Raw genomic sequence first — 16,774 nt, 5'->3', positions numbered from 1 at the left:
GTGAGATCTGTAGGAATGCCTCGTGACAACTGATCAAACAAGTAGGCAAACACGACCAAAATAAAATTAAGTATAAATGTACCTTCTGAGGGACTGTTTGGTTGCGCTATAGATCTACATGAAGAAGAAAAATGTGCACTTGTGTGGGAACTTCTCATGCACACAGACTCTTGCTCAAACACGGATCCCGGAAATGCTGAAAGTGGAGTTCAGTGGCTTGTGAAATTGGGTAACACTGCCCCCTACAGATCAGTGTGATGTAATGCGCCTTCACCAATTCCCAGAGTCTATGTCATAGACTTTATGACAAATGAAGTCTTCTTTTCTTTTTGCAATAAGGTCTCACTACATATCCCTGCCTGCCCTGGTACTGCTCACTGTATATACCAGGCTGGCCTCGAACTTGTGGAGACTCACCCGACTCTGTCTCTCTAGTGCTGGGACGAAAGACGTGGACCATCATGTCCAGCCTATGAAGTCATTTTTTTACGTGGAGGTTTTCTGGACTGTGGGGTAGGAAACATCTATAATGTATATGGAGGTCAGAGGCCCTGTGGTAAAGGAGTCTTTTTTCCTATTCTGAGATTCAGACTCAAAGACAAGTTGAGTTTCTTGAAGAGATTAGAACACAGAGTCAAGGTTTCTGGGACAGCATTGCCCAGAGAAAGAAATGATGATCCAGTGAGCCAGCCCAAGGTCTCCAGCCCACAGCAGTCAGACGTTACTGGTATAGTGTGAAGTTGTTCCTGGCTAGCTGATTACCCAACTGCCCCAAGGAATGTGTGTTCTTCGAAGGAAAGGAAAGGATGTAGACTGCCCTTGCTTGTTCAGTACTGTCCCAGTTTTATCTTTGAACATCCTGAGTCCTGGACTGAGGAAATCCTGAGTCCCTTGTACACTGAAGTGTTTTGGTCTCCATATAGGTGTCCACTAGGCATCGGTAATTTGGACTGGGAACTCCTTCCTACACACATAATTAGTAGAAATGACCAGCCCTTCCCAATAACTGCACAATATGTAGGTCACAGGAAAGCAACACAGTGGTGCTTACTGGGAAATGTTGGTGACAGAAGAAAAAAAAAAAAGACCCTTAATATAGCCAGAGAGAAAGTATGTTACCTAAAGGGAACAAAACTTAGAGTGTCCTAACTAAAGCCACCGTGGAAGCCAGCAGGTAACAATAAGGGTACACTGACGGGGGGGAGGGGGGGGAGGGTATGGGGGACTTTTGGGATAGCATTGGAAATGTAAATGAGGAAAATACCTCATAAAAATATTAAAAAAAAAAAAGGGTACACTGACAACACAGATCTAGGAAGTTAAAGCTCCCTCAGGTCAAGAGGACAGAATCTCTCTCCTGGGTGGAGACCTCACATTCCAGGTCAGTAACTTGGCAAGGAACCACCCCTAGGAAGTTTGGGCTCTCTTTAAGCCGCACTAAAGAGTAAAATAATTTCCCCTTGATGAGATGCTGTGTTTTTCCTTCCCCCAATTCTTAGCCCCAGTTCAGTCCATACAAGTAAACAGCCATGAAGTTCACTGGGTCTGAGTTAGGACTCAGGAAGGTCCTTTTATTTTCTGTCTTTTTCAGATACTGGCCAACAACAACTAAGGAGACATACTTTCTTTGGTACTCTGGGCTGCTGCTGTTTCTGCCTCCCTCACACCCACCCACTTGGCTGTCTGTTCACCATGGCTCTGACTTGCATGCAGGCTCTAATGGTTTTTCTCCTCACCCCCACCTCCCGCCAGCAAAAGCAGCTGATGGGGTTTACAGCCTGCCTGCCCTGGGGTTTTTCTTTTAAACTCTAATTAAATTGTCCTTGAGCTTCTGTTTGAGTCCATTCTTGCTGGTAAAAGTGCCAACAAGATCTAATGACCTGAGATTAATCCCTGGACCAAGATGGAGGAAGGAGAGAAGTGAATAATGATGCCTACAGCTGGGCAGAAGAGGGGTAGGCAGAGTTTTGGTGCAGGGCTTGGAGTCTGAAGCAGGACCATGAGGGAGAAGCAGAGGAAGGTGGAGAGAGAAGATACCATGGGATGGTTGATAGGTTATTTCTCTGCCAGTGAAATGAGCCAATTCAAGCCAGATTAGATTATATTAAAGGCAGGTTTATTGGGAAGCTGCTCTTGGGTGAGTTCACTGGCCCCTAGGATTGAGGCCTGGGGAATTGCCATGGGGGGGTGTGTGGGGGAGAAGATAGAAAGGGTGTACTCGAAGAAAAAGAAAAGAAGAGAGAGCAGGAGACTAAACGTCTGAATTATATAGGAAAAAGTTTCTGGGAGAAGGGCAGCCCAGAGTCTGGGCTGGAAAGTTCAGGGTTGGGAGCAGGGCAGGCCAGAAGGGGACTGAGGGATGCTGGGAGGACCTGGAGGCCAGGTCTGCATGATATGTAAAATATGCACCTTAGGCCCTTGCCCCAGGGTCTAAAAGCAAACATAGGTGAATCATGAAAACATGGCCATGAGGTTTGCATAGTGAGTTCCAGGCCAGTCAGAGTTACGTAGGTTGGAGAAAGGAGTTACATAGGTTGGAGAAAGGAGCTGAGGTAACCACCATTGTGTAGAAAACCGATTCCATGAAAATGTAGCAGAAAAGTTCCCAAGTGTAGAGAAATACCTAGGCATTTAAACACAAGAGCCATTAGAACCCTCTTGTGGGAAATATTTAAAAAACGGCATTTTTCCACGTTATCACTGGCTACTCTCGGCCCCGGTGACCCACTGCTTCCATGACTAGCACCAAGCAGAGACCGCCCATCTTGAGGTTCTCTTGATGCAGATTCCACTCACATTCCCAGTCATCCACACCCTGTGGTCAGTGGTCCCAAATCTCAATAACCCGGTAAAATCAAAACTCTAGAGGCTTGTAATTTATAAGTCAGATTTATATCAGTAAATTCTCACCCCATAAAATGCCCACACAACAAACTCTGAGCCAATTGATCTTGATATAAATTGCCCACCTAGATGGGACAAATTGTCCTGTAATTATCCATCCCTTATAAGATACTCATAGCTACCTGTGCCTATTTAAAGCCACACAGAATCTGGATCGTCTTTCTCTTCCTCCTTCCCTTCTCCTCCTCATCCTCTTAACTCTTAGCTCCACCTCCTTTTCCCCTGTCCAATCATAGGCTCCTTGTTGTATTAGTATTTAAATTAATTGGGGGAAAATTCTGCTATAGAACCCCAACCAGAGGACACAGCACACCATACTCAAGTCAGGAACACAAAGCTAAGAAACAATACAAGGGTTTGGGCAGTGGTGGCACACGCCTTTAATCCCAGCACTTGGGAGACAGAGGCAGGTGGATTTCTGAGTTCGAGGCCAGCCTGGTCTACAAAGTGAGTTCCAGGCCAGGCCAGGGCTACACAGAGAAACCCTGTTTCGAAAAAACAAAAACAAAAAAAAAAAAAAAAAAAACAAGGGAAGATGCCAACTCACAAAAGCAGAAGTATCAGAGTAAAGTCATTTGTTAGAACCCTCAAAGCATGGACAGCATGGAATACTTTATTTCCAGCCCCCAAAGCAGCTAAATGCCAACCAAGAGTGGTATATCAAAGCGACCTTCCAAATTTTACAGAGAGATAAGAATATTTCAAAACAAGTACAGACTAAGGCTTTATAGAAGACATTTAAAGAGCACGACAGTCAATAGGACTAAGAAAGGCAGTCTCAAGGATTAGAGAGCACAGGAAAGCATAAATGTGATAAGAGGAATGGCTGAAGAACAAGGGAGGAATCCATTGTTTCCAAACAGTAACCATTAAATCCCTCATACCGATGAGAAAGCAAAGCACAAACAATAATAAAACAAACCATAAAAACCAATAAAAGGCTGGGCGTGGTGCCGCACGTCTTCAATCCCAGCACTCGGGAGGCAGAGGCAGGCAGATTTCTGAGTTCGAGGCCAGCCTGGTCAACAAGGTGAGCTCCAGGACAGCCAGAGCTATACAGAGAAACCCTGTATCGAATAAACAACCAAACAAACGAACCAATAAAAGTATAGGAATTAGCTATGGTGTGAATGAGAATGACCCCACAGGGTCGCTGTTTGAATGCTTGGTTCCCAGTCGGGAGTACTGTTTGGGAAGGAATAGGAGGTATAGTCTTGTTAGAGGAAGTGTCACACTGGATTTATAAAGTCTGATGGACTGGTTAGAACTTCTATAATGGTAGACAGGTTGTGATGTGTCTCTGGCCCCTTGACAGCAATGTATTGCCTACCTGGGCGACCTCACATCTTGTGAGTATTAGGTAAATCCTTTGGGACAGGTGCACAAACTCCTAATCTCCACCAACCCAAAAGGCTAGACTGTTGTCCGGCAGCATCTGAGGCCTAGAGCACACGATTCCCACTTTTCTAATACCCACTTAGCCAATGTAAGCAACAACAATGTATTTGAAAAGTATTTTGATATATGTCTTTCTTTGTTCTGCTACTTTGTGAAATTGTTAACCTCAGTGGAAGATGGTGAGGGGAACAGAAATTGTTCCTGGGCCAAGGTTACTCACATTTGGATCCTCTGAAATGAGAGCTACCTTTTGTACCTCATCATAAGGAAACATCCTTTGAGAATCTCGGGGAAGGGAGACTCCAGCACAACAGATACAACATTGGACTTAAGATGATGTCACTCCTTAGAAACACCTCAGCTTTACACAGAAGGAAGAATGTGCAGTGTTGCTTCGAGACTGCTAGTTCTGCATGAAGGTTCTACCCTGCAGGACAAAGCCAGAAATATTTGCAAGATGATTTATAGCATCAAGTTAGCATTAAGGAGCCAGAACCTGGAACTGGAGAGATGGCTCAGTGGTTAAGAGCACTGGATGATCTTCCAGAGGTTTTGAGTTCAATTCCCAGCAACCACAACAAACTGTAATGGGATCCGATGCCCTCTTCTGGTGTGTCTGAGGATAGCTACAGTGTACTCATGTACATTAAATAAATAATTCTTTTTTTTAAAAAAGATTTATTTATTTATTATATGTAAGTACACTGTAGCTGTCTTCAGACACACCAGCAGAGGGTGTCAGAGCTCATTATGGATGGTTGTGAGCCACCATGTGGTTGCTGGGAATTGAACTCAGGATCTTCGGAAGTTGCAGTCAGTGCTCTTACCCGCTGAGCCATCTCACCAGCCCCAAATAAATAATTCTTTAAAAAAGAGAGAGAGAGAGAGAGAGAGAGAGAGACGGGTGTGGTGGCGCATGCCTTTAAAAAAAAAAAAAAAGAGCCGGGCGTGGTGGCACACTCTGGAGGCAGAGGCAGGTGGATTTCTGAGTTCGAGGCCAGCCTGGTCTACAAAGTGAGTTCCAGGACAGCCAGGGCTATACAGAGAAACCCTGTCTCGAAAAACCAAAAAAAAAAAAAAAAGAGCCAGAACTTGTTATGCAGAAGACATAATGGGACCAAGAGCCATGTGGCAGTTTAGGCAGTGGTATCTTTGAGTGGCAGATAAAGTGACAAATCAGAATAAGATTTGACAGACTAGGATCTGCCCAACTCTCCAGAGGAGAGAGGAGAGGGAAGCTCCTTTAGGGAGATAGTGGGTAGAGAGTGGTGGTGGTGGTGTGGCAGAGTCAGTTGTAGAGAGACAGGTTGCAGAGAGAGAGAACAAGCTGGACACAGGTGAAGACAGACAAGCTAGAGAATAAGGAGCCAGAAGATAAGAACAGACTGCCAGAGTTAGTATGAGGCCAAGCACAAGTCAGCCAGGAACTGGGGAAAACCAGATTGAAACAGTTGCTTGGAGAAGAGTTTGAGCCAGAACAGCTGAGTTAAATTAGCCAGCCAGAGTTCAGGAAGAACTAGAAAGGGTGATCTTATTCTCCAGTAATTCTCAAAAGGCTGAAAACATTCTAGGCCTAGATAAGATCGCACAGACAGAGGCTAGAAGCTGCCAGGACTAGGCCTAGGTTAGCAGATGGAGGCAGTAAGCCTCGGAGACAACAATTACATCAGATGAATAAAACACACATTTACAGAATGCCATGGAGGCTTAATAATATTTGAGGATGTGACAATTAATGATCCAGAAATGGCAAACACCTGGTGGAGACCCACAACAGCTATGGGGTAGAAGTTATAGGAGGGGACTCTGTGTAGGTACTCCAGAGGATTATGATGGTGGTGAACAAGAGGCCAGGAAGAGCAGGGTGTCCATCAGGTGCTCCCCCAAGGGCCTCCTGGGCCTGGAGCTCCACTCCCTCTTGTCAGTGCTGACTCAGGGCACTCACGTGGCTTTGCCTCTCTAGGACCTGGCTGGCCCATTCTCCATCAACTCTACTGGTTTCTTCAGGCCTGTGAGGAGTGTAGAAGTAAGTTAAGAAAGTCACCCAGGGAGAACAGAGGGAAGAAGGTAGCTGTCAGAAAAAAGGAGAGATGAGTGAAGTAGCGTCTCTCCCTTGGGCGGGAGAGTTGGGGTTAAGACCGGTCCATGTATTCCCACAAGGGGACACAAGGGGGCAGCATTTCCTTGGGCCGGGACAGTACGTGAGTAGGAAGGAGTGAGGTTGGGGCTGGGTGGTGGTCAGGTGCAGGCTGATGATCATCAGAGACAGACACAGGGCAAAGCAGACACCCGTGGACAGAGCAAATAATGAATGAAGTAGGGCAGATGCATCTTCAAACCTTCCTTGAGACTCTTTCCCACCTCTAGGATTTCACTTCTTCACTTCACTGGAAGTGGTCTCCTGCCATGGTATCGCTGTCCCACCCCCCTTTCACCTGCTGCCTTTGCTTCTCCAGAAAGTAGGAGTAGCCATACATATGGGATGGGGTGTCATTGATGGAGTAAATCGCTATCTTGAACAAGAAGACATCACAGCCAGGCGTGGTTGCGCTCGCCTTTAATCCCAGCACTTGGGAGGCAGAGGCAGGTGAATTTCTGAGTTCAAGGCCAGCCTGGTCTACAAAGTGAGTTCCAGGAGAGCCAGGGGAACACAGAGAAACCCTGTCTCAAAAAATTAAAAAAGAAGAAGAAGAAGAAGAAGAAGAAGAAGAAGAAGAAGAAGAAGAAGAAGAAGAAGAAGAAGAAGGGGGAGGAGGAGGAGGAGAAGAAGAAGAAGAAGAAGAAGAAGAAGAAGAAGAAGAAGAAGAAGAAGACATCGCAGTTTAGTAGGAGGGTAATTGTTTAAGAAATTTAAGAGAGGGGCTGGAGATATGGCTCAGTGGTTAAGAGCATTGACTGCTCTTCCAGAGGTCCTGAGTTCAATCCCAGCAACCACATGGTGGCTCACAACCATCTGTAATGAGATCTGATGCCCTCTTCTGGTGTGTCTGAAGACAGCTACAGTGTACTCATATAAATAAAATAAATAAATCTTTAAAAAAAGGAGAGAAATTTAAGAGAGAGAGAGAGAGAGAGAGAGAGAGAGAGAGAGAGAGAGTTTTTACATGTTTGTATTTCAGTGAACAACTTGCAGAGTTGGTTCTTTCTTTCCCCTGTCAGGTTCCTAGGATCAATCTCAGGTTGTCAGCAAGTATGTTTACCCGCTGAACAATCTTACCTAGAAGGGTCAGCCTAAATGGGGCACAGTTGGCATATTCATCTGGGAGGTAGAAACAGGAATTCAGTGACTACCAGTAAGTCACTCAGTGCCAGGAGGTCTATGAAAGAGAGGCTAGGCCTGCATCTGATGGAGACCAGCAAAGAGAACAGAGAATGCATCAGCACCAAGTTGATGCTTCAGTGTTCATTTTAGATGTTAGACCCTGTGTGGGATCACTCTCTGTCATCAACCCACACGTATTAAATACACTCTTCCACATGAGGACCTCTAACTTGTCATCTTCGCTTTCTTTACTTTCAAGGTGCAAACAGAATATAGCTGTAGGATGTTAGAAGCAAATAGTGTTCTTAGGGCCATGGAGTGGTTGGTTGCTTTATTCCAAGCAGCAGTTCTCATGAGAGCCTCCCCATTGTGAACCAGAGTGAGCGTGGAGGCGCCCCACGTCCCCACTCAGTCCAGTAAGTGGAGTGTGAGAAGGTGTTTCACCCTCTCAGACTCTGCTTACTTCCTTTTTATTTATTTATTTATTTATTTATTTATTTATTTATTTATTTATTTCGAGACAGGGTTTCTCTGTGTAGCCCTGGCTGTCTTGGAACACACTCGGTAGACCAGGCTGACCTCGAACTCAGAAATCTGGCTGCCTCTGCCTCCCGAGTGCTGGGATTGAAGGCGTGCGCCACCACTCCCGGCTTCTGCTTACTTCCTGAAGAGCCTTAAGTCGCAATCATCTGGGATCGGAGGTTGTACTGGGCATGATTAGGTCATTCAAGTTGCTGTCATGGGTGACAATGATTCTTAGAAGCTCCACTCTTCTTGGGTCTGTTATTTTGAGACAGGTTTGTGATCCCTATATCTTGTCCTTGCCCACATCTAGTTGCATGCTACCCACTGTAGGAGAGATGAGTCAAATCAGACTAAAAGTGTCCTCCAACTTCCTGTCCACAAAATGTGATTCCTTATCTAACGAGCTTCCTTAACACAGCTTTGTCCTATTGCCTTTGAAGCAAGGTATATGCTTTGCTCAGGAGTAGGCAACATGACTAGTTTATATATATATGCATGCTGTGTGGGCTTAACATTGATTTTTGTTGTTGAAAACAAAAGAACGAGTCAAAGTCAAAGCCATTATGGAAATATTAAATATGACTCTAATACAAATCAAGAACTTGTGACTTCGTTTCTATTTTTCTACTCAATCCTACAGTTGTAGAATTTTGCTTTAATGGAATAAAACTTGAACAACTCAAAATGTTGATAATTATGTGCATTCCTGCTATGATGATTCATTTGCATCATATCTGCCATATGACATAATTTGCTGGTTTCCATGTGCTAGCACTTAAAATCAAAAGATTTGGGCTGAAAATTATAGTTGTGTAGCAAATCAGGGCCAGATGGCTTCCTTTGATGCAGAGGACAATGACTTCAAGCAGCACTTCTTTTTGGTTTTTTTCTTTTCCTCTTTTGGAGACAGGGCCTCTCTACATAGCACTAGCTGTCCCAGAACTCACTATGTAGATCAGGCTGTCCTTGAACTCACAGAGATTCATCTGCTTCTGCTTCCTGAGCACTGAGATTAAAGGTGTACTTGCCACCACCACCTACTTCCAAACAGTGCGTCTTAACCTTGTTACCCATTCACATCACTGGGAAAAACGAATGAACCAGTGCTGGAATGCCAGTTAGAACAACTCAGTTGGAATCTCTGAGGAGGTGTGCAGGTTGGCATCAGGACCTTCGAAACCTGTGACATCACATAGGTGGGACCTACAGATCTGTTGCCAAGACAACAGCCACCATATTTCCAGAATCCACTTGGCTCACCTCCCACCTTTACCAGTGTTACGTCATTATTCATACATATAAGGGGAATGCCCCTCCCTCTCTCTTTTCCCCCCTTCTCTTTCTGTTGCCACCTTCCTTGTCCCTCTCTGTCCAAATAAACCTCTTACACGTGGAACTGTTTTGGCCTAGTGTGCTGTCTTCAGTTGCGAGCCGCTATTCTAACACATCAGTACAGGTATTGGTATTTTTTTTTTTTCGAGACAGGGTTTCTCTGTATAGCCCTGGCTGTCCTGGAACTCACTTTGTAGACCAGGCTGGCCTCGAACTCAGAAATCCGCCTGCCTCTGCCTCCCAAATTCTGGGATTAAAGGCGTGCACCACCACCACCTGGCTTGGTATTTTTGAAAAACTTTAATAGGCAAAGTTGACAAACTGATCTAAAATCCTCCTAATATCCACACCTTTTGAGATAGCTACACATCTTCAAAATTATTAAGAAGAAAATCTATTTTGTGTGTAAATGGGGGAGGGCAAGGGTGCATATGGAGATCAGAGTACAACTTGTAGGAACTGTTTCTCTTCTATCATTTGGGTACCAGGGATTGAACCTATGTCATCAGGCTTGGCAGTAGTTGCTTTTATCCTCTGAGCCATCTTGTGAAACCCTTCTTCAGAACCTTAGATAGCAAAAGATGTGCCACCTTCACCCGAGTACAGCACACACCTGAAGGTGAAGACACAGTTCTGTCAAAGGGGAAGCAGGAAGAGGTGCTACGTGTTGAGCTGACTTAGTGTGCATCGCTTAGCCTGTTGTGGGGTATCCATCAGAGAAGATCACTTGGGCACAGGTTCCAGCCAATGGAAAGTCTTGATTAGCCAGTGGGCTACTACATTGGGTTTAGCACCCAAGTGCTGTCTTTAATCTTTCTAGGGGTGAACTTTTAAGTACAGAAACTGTGTTCATGATTGACACACCTCAATAATTAGTAAGAACAGTTAACCAGAAACAGAACTACAGAAGCAAAAAAAAAAAAAAAAAAAAAAAAGAAAGAAAGGAATCAATCAATCAATTAGTCTTAGTATATTAGGAACTTTCCCAGAGGGGCTGGAGAGATGGCTCAGAGGTTAAGAGCACTGACAGCTCTTCTGATGGTCCTGAGTTCAAATCCCAGCAGCCACATAGTGGCTCACAAGCACCGGTAATGAGATTTGATGCCCTCTTCTGGTGTGTCTGAAGACAGCTGCAATGTACTTAAGATATAATAATATATAAATCTTTAAAAGAATTTTTTCAAAAGGAACTTTTCAGCCGGGTGTGGTGGCGCATGCCTTTAATCCCAGCACTTGGGAGGCAGAGGCAGGCGGATTTCTGAGTTCGAGGTCAGCCTGGTTTACAAAGTGAGTTCCAGGACAGCCAGGGCTATACAGAGAAACCCTGTCTCGAAAAACCAAAAAAAAAAAAAGGAACTTTTCCAGAACTATGGCCTCTGATGGAACAGGTCTTGTTCTCATTTTGGCAGGTGTCAACCTATGTGCTGGGTTCCAAGACCTGATTGGTGCTTCCATCATGGTGTCAGTTGTGCTAAGGTCTGGGAGCTTTTACATTCCCCATTAGTTCCATGGGCATGACTCAAATCATCTGGGGGCAGGGCGTTATATTGTCTCCTTGGCAGTAGTAGTTTAACAGAATCTATTCTCTGTTTTACATAGCTAAGTAGGAGTTGAGCAAAGCAGGGTCCTATAGTGAGGGCTAGGAGCCAAAGGATTAATGGTTCAGCCATGGCTGTGAATAATTATCCAGGGAGACCAAGAGAACAGATTGGTACCACTTGTTAGGCTCTTGACACCTCTTTTCTCTGTCCTGAATGTTATTATGACCATGGCTAAACCTGCTCTAATTATCCTGACTGATTGACAGAGAGAATCAATGAGTTTCTCCCAGTGTCATACAGAGTCCTTCTTGTCTCCTAAAGAGGAGGTCCCATCCTCTTCGATTCTGGAGAACAACCTTGGCTGAGGAGTCCAACTGGGTTTCCAGATGTGAACAGCGTTGATTTCCTTAAAGTTTTTATCCCTCATGATTAGGGCTCAAGTCCAACTTCAGCACAGTCTTCAATGCCTGCAGCAGGGGAGTGAGAATGGAATGGCTTGCTGTACAGGGAAGCCTAGAGTCTAGATTTAGAGGAGCCCTGCCCTCTTCTCCATTATAGACAAGCACATGTGGTATAACATGCATGAGGACACAAAGAGGTGGGTTCTCCTCCAGTGCAAACAATTCAGAAGATGCACGCTGGGTGTGGTGGTTTGAATATGCTTGGCCCAAGGAGTGGCACTATTAGGAGATATAGCCTTGTTGGAGGAAGTGTGTCACTGTAGGGGTGGGCTTTGAGACTCTCCTCTTAGCTTCTGGAAGACAGTCTTCTTCTGGTTGCCTTCAGAGCAAGATATAAAACTCTCAACTCCTCCAGTGCCATCCCTGCTTGGACAGTGCCATGCTTCCTGCCATGATGATAATGGATTAAACCTCAGAACCTGTAACCCAATTAAGTGCTGTTTTTTTATGAGAATTGCCTTGGTCATAGTATTTCTTTACAGCAATGGAAACCTTAACTAATATTCTTGGTTAAGCTGTAGTGAAAGCAAGCCAGGTAGTCTCTGGGGCCTGGAAATACACTTGACCTCCATTCCTGGAATTAACCTGCTACCTGCTGTGTATGGCTACAGGAATCTGCATAAGAGAACCACCTAGGGAGTTTCTTAGTGACTTTAAACAGGAACTCTTCCCTTGGAGGTCCCCCAGGGTGAACTTCTGTGGATCCTATTTACAGCTGTTACAGCTGTTAGGGTTGGAAGTAGAGTTTATTGTTTTCTTAGTTCTAATCACAACATAATATCGGGCCTGGGGTCCAGGCTTCCCATAGTTAAGACTCTAGCATCCAGAACACAGAGTGGGTGGCTTCTGCTGCCTCCTGGACCTTTACCTTTAAGGTTATCTGAGAAATTCCTGGGGAAATTGAAGTTTTAGGGCTTTCTTTCTTTCTTTCTTTTTTTTTTTTTTTTTTTTTTTGGTTTTTTGAGACAGGGTTTCTCTTTATAGCTCTGGCTGTCCTGGAGCTCACTTTGTAGACCAGGCTGGCCTCGAACTCAGAAATCTGCCTGCCTCTGCCTCCCAAGTGCTGGGATTAAAGGCGTGCGCCACCATGCCCGGCGTTTTAGGGCTTTCTATTTTAGGGATCTCATGGTCACAGGTAGAGCTCTAGTGGACTCACAGCCCCAGGGACATTCTGCTTACCAGGAGCTAGTTAACCACTGTCCCAGTAGCCTCTGGATGCAATATTTTACAGAAATCTACCTGTAAGGTGGGTTGGATATATTGACTATGAGATTGCAGGTTCCAATATTTCTTTTCTTTTTTTAAAAGATTTATTTATTTATTATATGTAAGTACACTGTAGCTGTCTTCAGACACTCCAGAAGAGGGCGTCAGATCTTGTTACAGATGGTTGTGAGCCACCATGTGGTTGCTGGGATTTGAACTCCGGACCTTCGGAAGAGCAGTCGGGTGCTCTTACCCACTGAGCCATCTCACCAGCCCCCAATATTTCTTAATTCCTATACCCCAGGTCCTGGCTTATAGGAGGTTGGGGACTTTTCCATGGGGAGACAAAAGAGGGCACCACAGTTATAGAGCCCATGTCAGTTTTGTCTTTAGGGGGCTGGAGGACCTGGTGACAGTGCATCTGTCATAATCTTCTGTAGGCTTCTTTAACTGGGTGTAGTGATCCATAGATCACCTTGGCAACCTTCACGGCTGTGTGGGAAGGACCACAGGATATGGACCTTTCCATATTAGCTCCAGCCTCTGCGTCAGGATCCTTTTTACCCACATAAGGTTGCCAGTCTGGAATTTGTGGGCAGGCTCAGACACGTGCAAGCATGCAGCCCCTCAGACCGTCTGATGAACAGTCCTCTGGGTCTACTGTAGAGCCCTCAAGGACTTGAGAGGGTGGTTTTGAATTTCTTGATGTGGTATGCATCTTGCTCGATCTTTGGATGGCAAAAAGCTGGCTCGATTTTTGCAGGTCTTAATGGCATACTTAGTTTACCTGTCCTGAGCTTCATGTCTTTTATCATGCCTTTGCCAGATGTGAGGAATCTTTAGCTGTGAAAGCTGGGCTATTGTCAGCAGAGGTTAATGGCTCATTCTGGTGGGAGTTCAGAAAACCAGAATGCTGAGAGAAACATGGACAATGTGGTGACTTGAATAAAACCGGCTTCCATAGGCTCACGGGGAGTGGCACTATGAGGAGGTGTGGCCTCGTTGGAGTGGGTGTGGTTTGGTTAGAGGAGGTAAGGTAGGTATACCACTAAAGTGGCCTCTGAGGTCTCAGATGCTCAAATCAGGCCCAGTACCTCTCTCTCTTCCTGCTGCCTTCAGAAGCAGATGTAGAACCCTCAGTTCCTTCTCCAGCACCATGTCTGCCTGCAGGCCACCATGCTTCCCATCACGATGATAATGGATTCAACCTCTAAAACTGTCAACCAGCCCCAGTTAAACGCCTTCCTTTATAAGAGTTTCTATGGTCATGGTGTCTATTTACAATAATAAAAACCCTAACTGAGACAGCCGGCAAGGCCTAGGCCATGAGGTTTCAGGAGAGATTAGGACTGTGTTGGGAATTGTGCTAGAGATAATTCCTGCTGATTCAGGCAAAGAACCTGGCTGCAAGAATATGAGTGAGGCTGAATTAAAAAGTAAAAGACTAATTTGTTTGGTGAAGGAAATTTCAAGATAGGAGAACATCCTGGCTGTGGCAAGGTCATTGGTTTCCATCTTAGCCACTGTTCTATTGCTACAAAGAGGCACCATGACCAAGGCAACTTTTAGGAAAGAAAACATTTCATTGGAAAGAGTAGCTGAGGGTTCTACATCCTGATGCATAGGCAGGACAGAGAAGGGGAGAGAGAGAGAGACAGAGACAGAGACAGAGACAGAGACAGAGAGACAGAGACAGAGAGACAGAGACAGAGACAGAGACAGAGAGACAGAGACAGAGACAGAGACAGAGAGACAGAGACAGAGACAGAGACAGAGACAGAGAGACAGAGACAGAGACAGAGAGACAGAGACAGAGACAGAGAGACAGAGACAGAGACAGAGACAGAGACAGAGAAGGGGAGAGAGAGAGAGAGACAGAGACAGAGAGACAGAGACAGAGAGAGATTTGCAGGGGATGGGGTGGGGGGGGGTGGGGCTGGACCTGTCATAGGCTTTTGAAAGCTCCAAGTCCACCACCAGTGATACCCTTCCCTACAGTAAAGCCACACTTCTTAATCCTTCTAATCCTCTTATAAAGAATTCCACTACCTCAAATACATGAGCCAATGGGGAGAGATTCTCACTCAAACAACTAGTTGCCATTTTTATACATGTCTACAGTGAAAAAGAGCAACAATGAGGGCATAAATAGACCAATTTGTTTTTTCAGTTTGATGAGGAAAAGAATTTGATCAAACTTAATGTTGTAGGGAAGGCAGTTTCTGAGGATGTAGACATAATTTTGTTTGTTTTGTTTTTGAGACAAGATCTTACTATGTAGCCTTGGCTAGCCTCCAGCTTGTCATATAGACTAGCCTCAAACTCACAGAGTCCCACTCATCTCAGCCTCTCAAGTGCTAGGATTAGAGGTGTTCACCACCATGCCTGGCAAAAGCAGCTGTAATTGTTAAGTAATTAATCTTACTAAAGCAACACCTTTGGGTCTGCACTGGGACAGGGCACTTTTGAGATGAGGCTCCACCCATCCACTCCAATTTGTGAAAATTCAAAATTTTTTTTTTAAAGATTTATTTATTTTTATTATATGTAAGTACACTGCAGCTGTCTTCAGACACTCCAGAAGAGGGCGCCAGATCTCGTCACAGATGGTTGTGAGCCACCATGTGGTTGCTGGGATTTGAACCTCGGACCTTCGGAAGAGCAGTCAGGTGCTCTTACCCACTGAGCCATCTCACCAGCCCCAAATTTTTTTTTTTTTTTTTTTTTTTTTTGGTTTTTCGAGACAGGGTTTCTCTGTATAGCCCTGGCTGTCCTGGAACTCACTTTGTGGACCAGGCTGGCCTCGAACTCAGAAATCCACCTGCCTCTGCCTCCCGAGTGCTGGGATTAAAGGCATGCGCCACCACGCCCGGCCAAATTTATTTGAAAGGAGAGAGTTTGAACTCAGAATATCTCAGAAAGCATTTCCTGCTTGAAAACAACAGCCTGGGAGATTGATGTTTGCAGATTTAAGTATATAGAGGTTATTACAACTATGGTCCAAGAGGGAAGACTCCATTCTGAGGCGTCAAAGAACTTGAAACCATCATCCATATGGTATGTTTTGCAAGCACAAACAAACAAACAAACCAACAAACAAAAGATAACCCAGGGTTTTGGGACTCGTGTCATGGACTTTTGTTCCATAGTTCCAGAGAGTGGCTAAGGCCAGGCAAGGTGTGGCATGGTCTTCCCACAAGAAGACCATGAGTGACCATTTTATAAAGTTGAGAAGGTGACTCCTGAATCAAAGTGGAAGGAAGGCCCAGGATGTTGGGGATTTCTGAAGCCTGTTACATTCGCTGAGGAAAGCTGTAGGCACGGAATTGAGCCAGACCAAGAAATGTGATTTGTGCAGCAGGTGACAGAGTTGGAGGAATGGGGCTACCCAAGTCCTTTGAAGTACAGATGATGCCATCATGAGTCCCAGATGCCTGGCATGCAGTTGCATATTTGGTTCTTTTGGACTAGGTTTCAGTCCTGCTTTGGTCCAATCACTCTTTTTTTGTGTGGTCATCTTTTTTTTTTTTTTTTTTTTTTCCTTTTGGACCTTGACTGTTTACTCTGTACCATTGTGTGTTGGATGTAGTAACTTGTTTCGTGATGGTACAAGGTATCCAAGTTTGTTAGGGTGGTAAAAATCAGGAACTAACACAGAGGTGTTGCAGGTCATGATATTACAGTGTATCCAAGTTAAAAGATGCTCTGAGCCACAGAAGCATCTCTGCATTGACTTTAGAACAGTAAAAGACTATGGGGGGGTTAAAAATTTGGTTTGATGCATTTTTCATTACAAGATAGCCACAGGACAAGGGTTGAATGGTTATGACTTAAAAAGTGGTATGTTTGGGGCTAGAGAGATGGCTCAGTGGCTAAGAGCACTGGCTGCTCTTCCAGGGGTTCTGAGTTCAATTCCCAGCAACCACATGGTGGCTCACAACCATCTGTAATGGATCGGATGGCCTTTTTTGTGTGTCTGAAGACAGCAACAGGGTACTCACATACATTATCTCTATCTCTATCTATCTATCTATCTATCTATCTATCTATCTATCTATCTATCTATCTATCTATCTTATCTATCTATCGTGGTATGTCTGGACATCAGGTTGATAAGGAATGGACTTGTGGTTGCTAAAAACATC

This window comes from Mus caroli, unplaced genomic scaffold (assembly GCF_978045245.1).
Source record: "Mus caroli unplaced genomic scaffold, Mus_caroli_1 scaffold_17, whole genome shotgun sequence".
NCBI classification, from domain to species: Eukaryota; Metazoa; Chordata; class Mammalia; order Rodentia; family Muridae; genus Mus; species Mus caroli.
The sequence above is the reverse complement of the archived record's forward strand: the minus strand, read 5'-3'. Positions refer to the sequence as shown.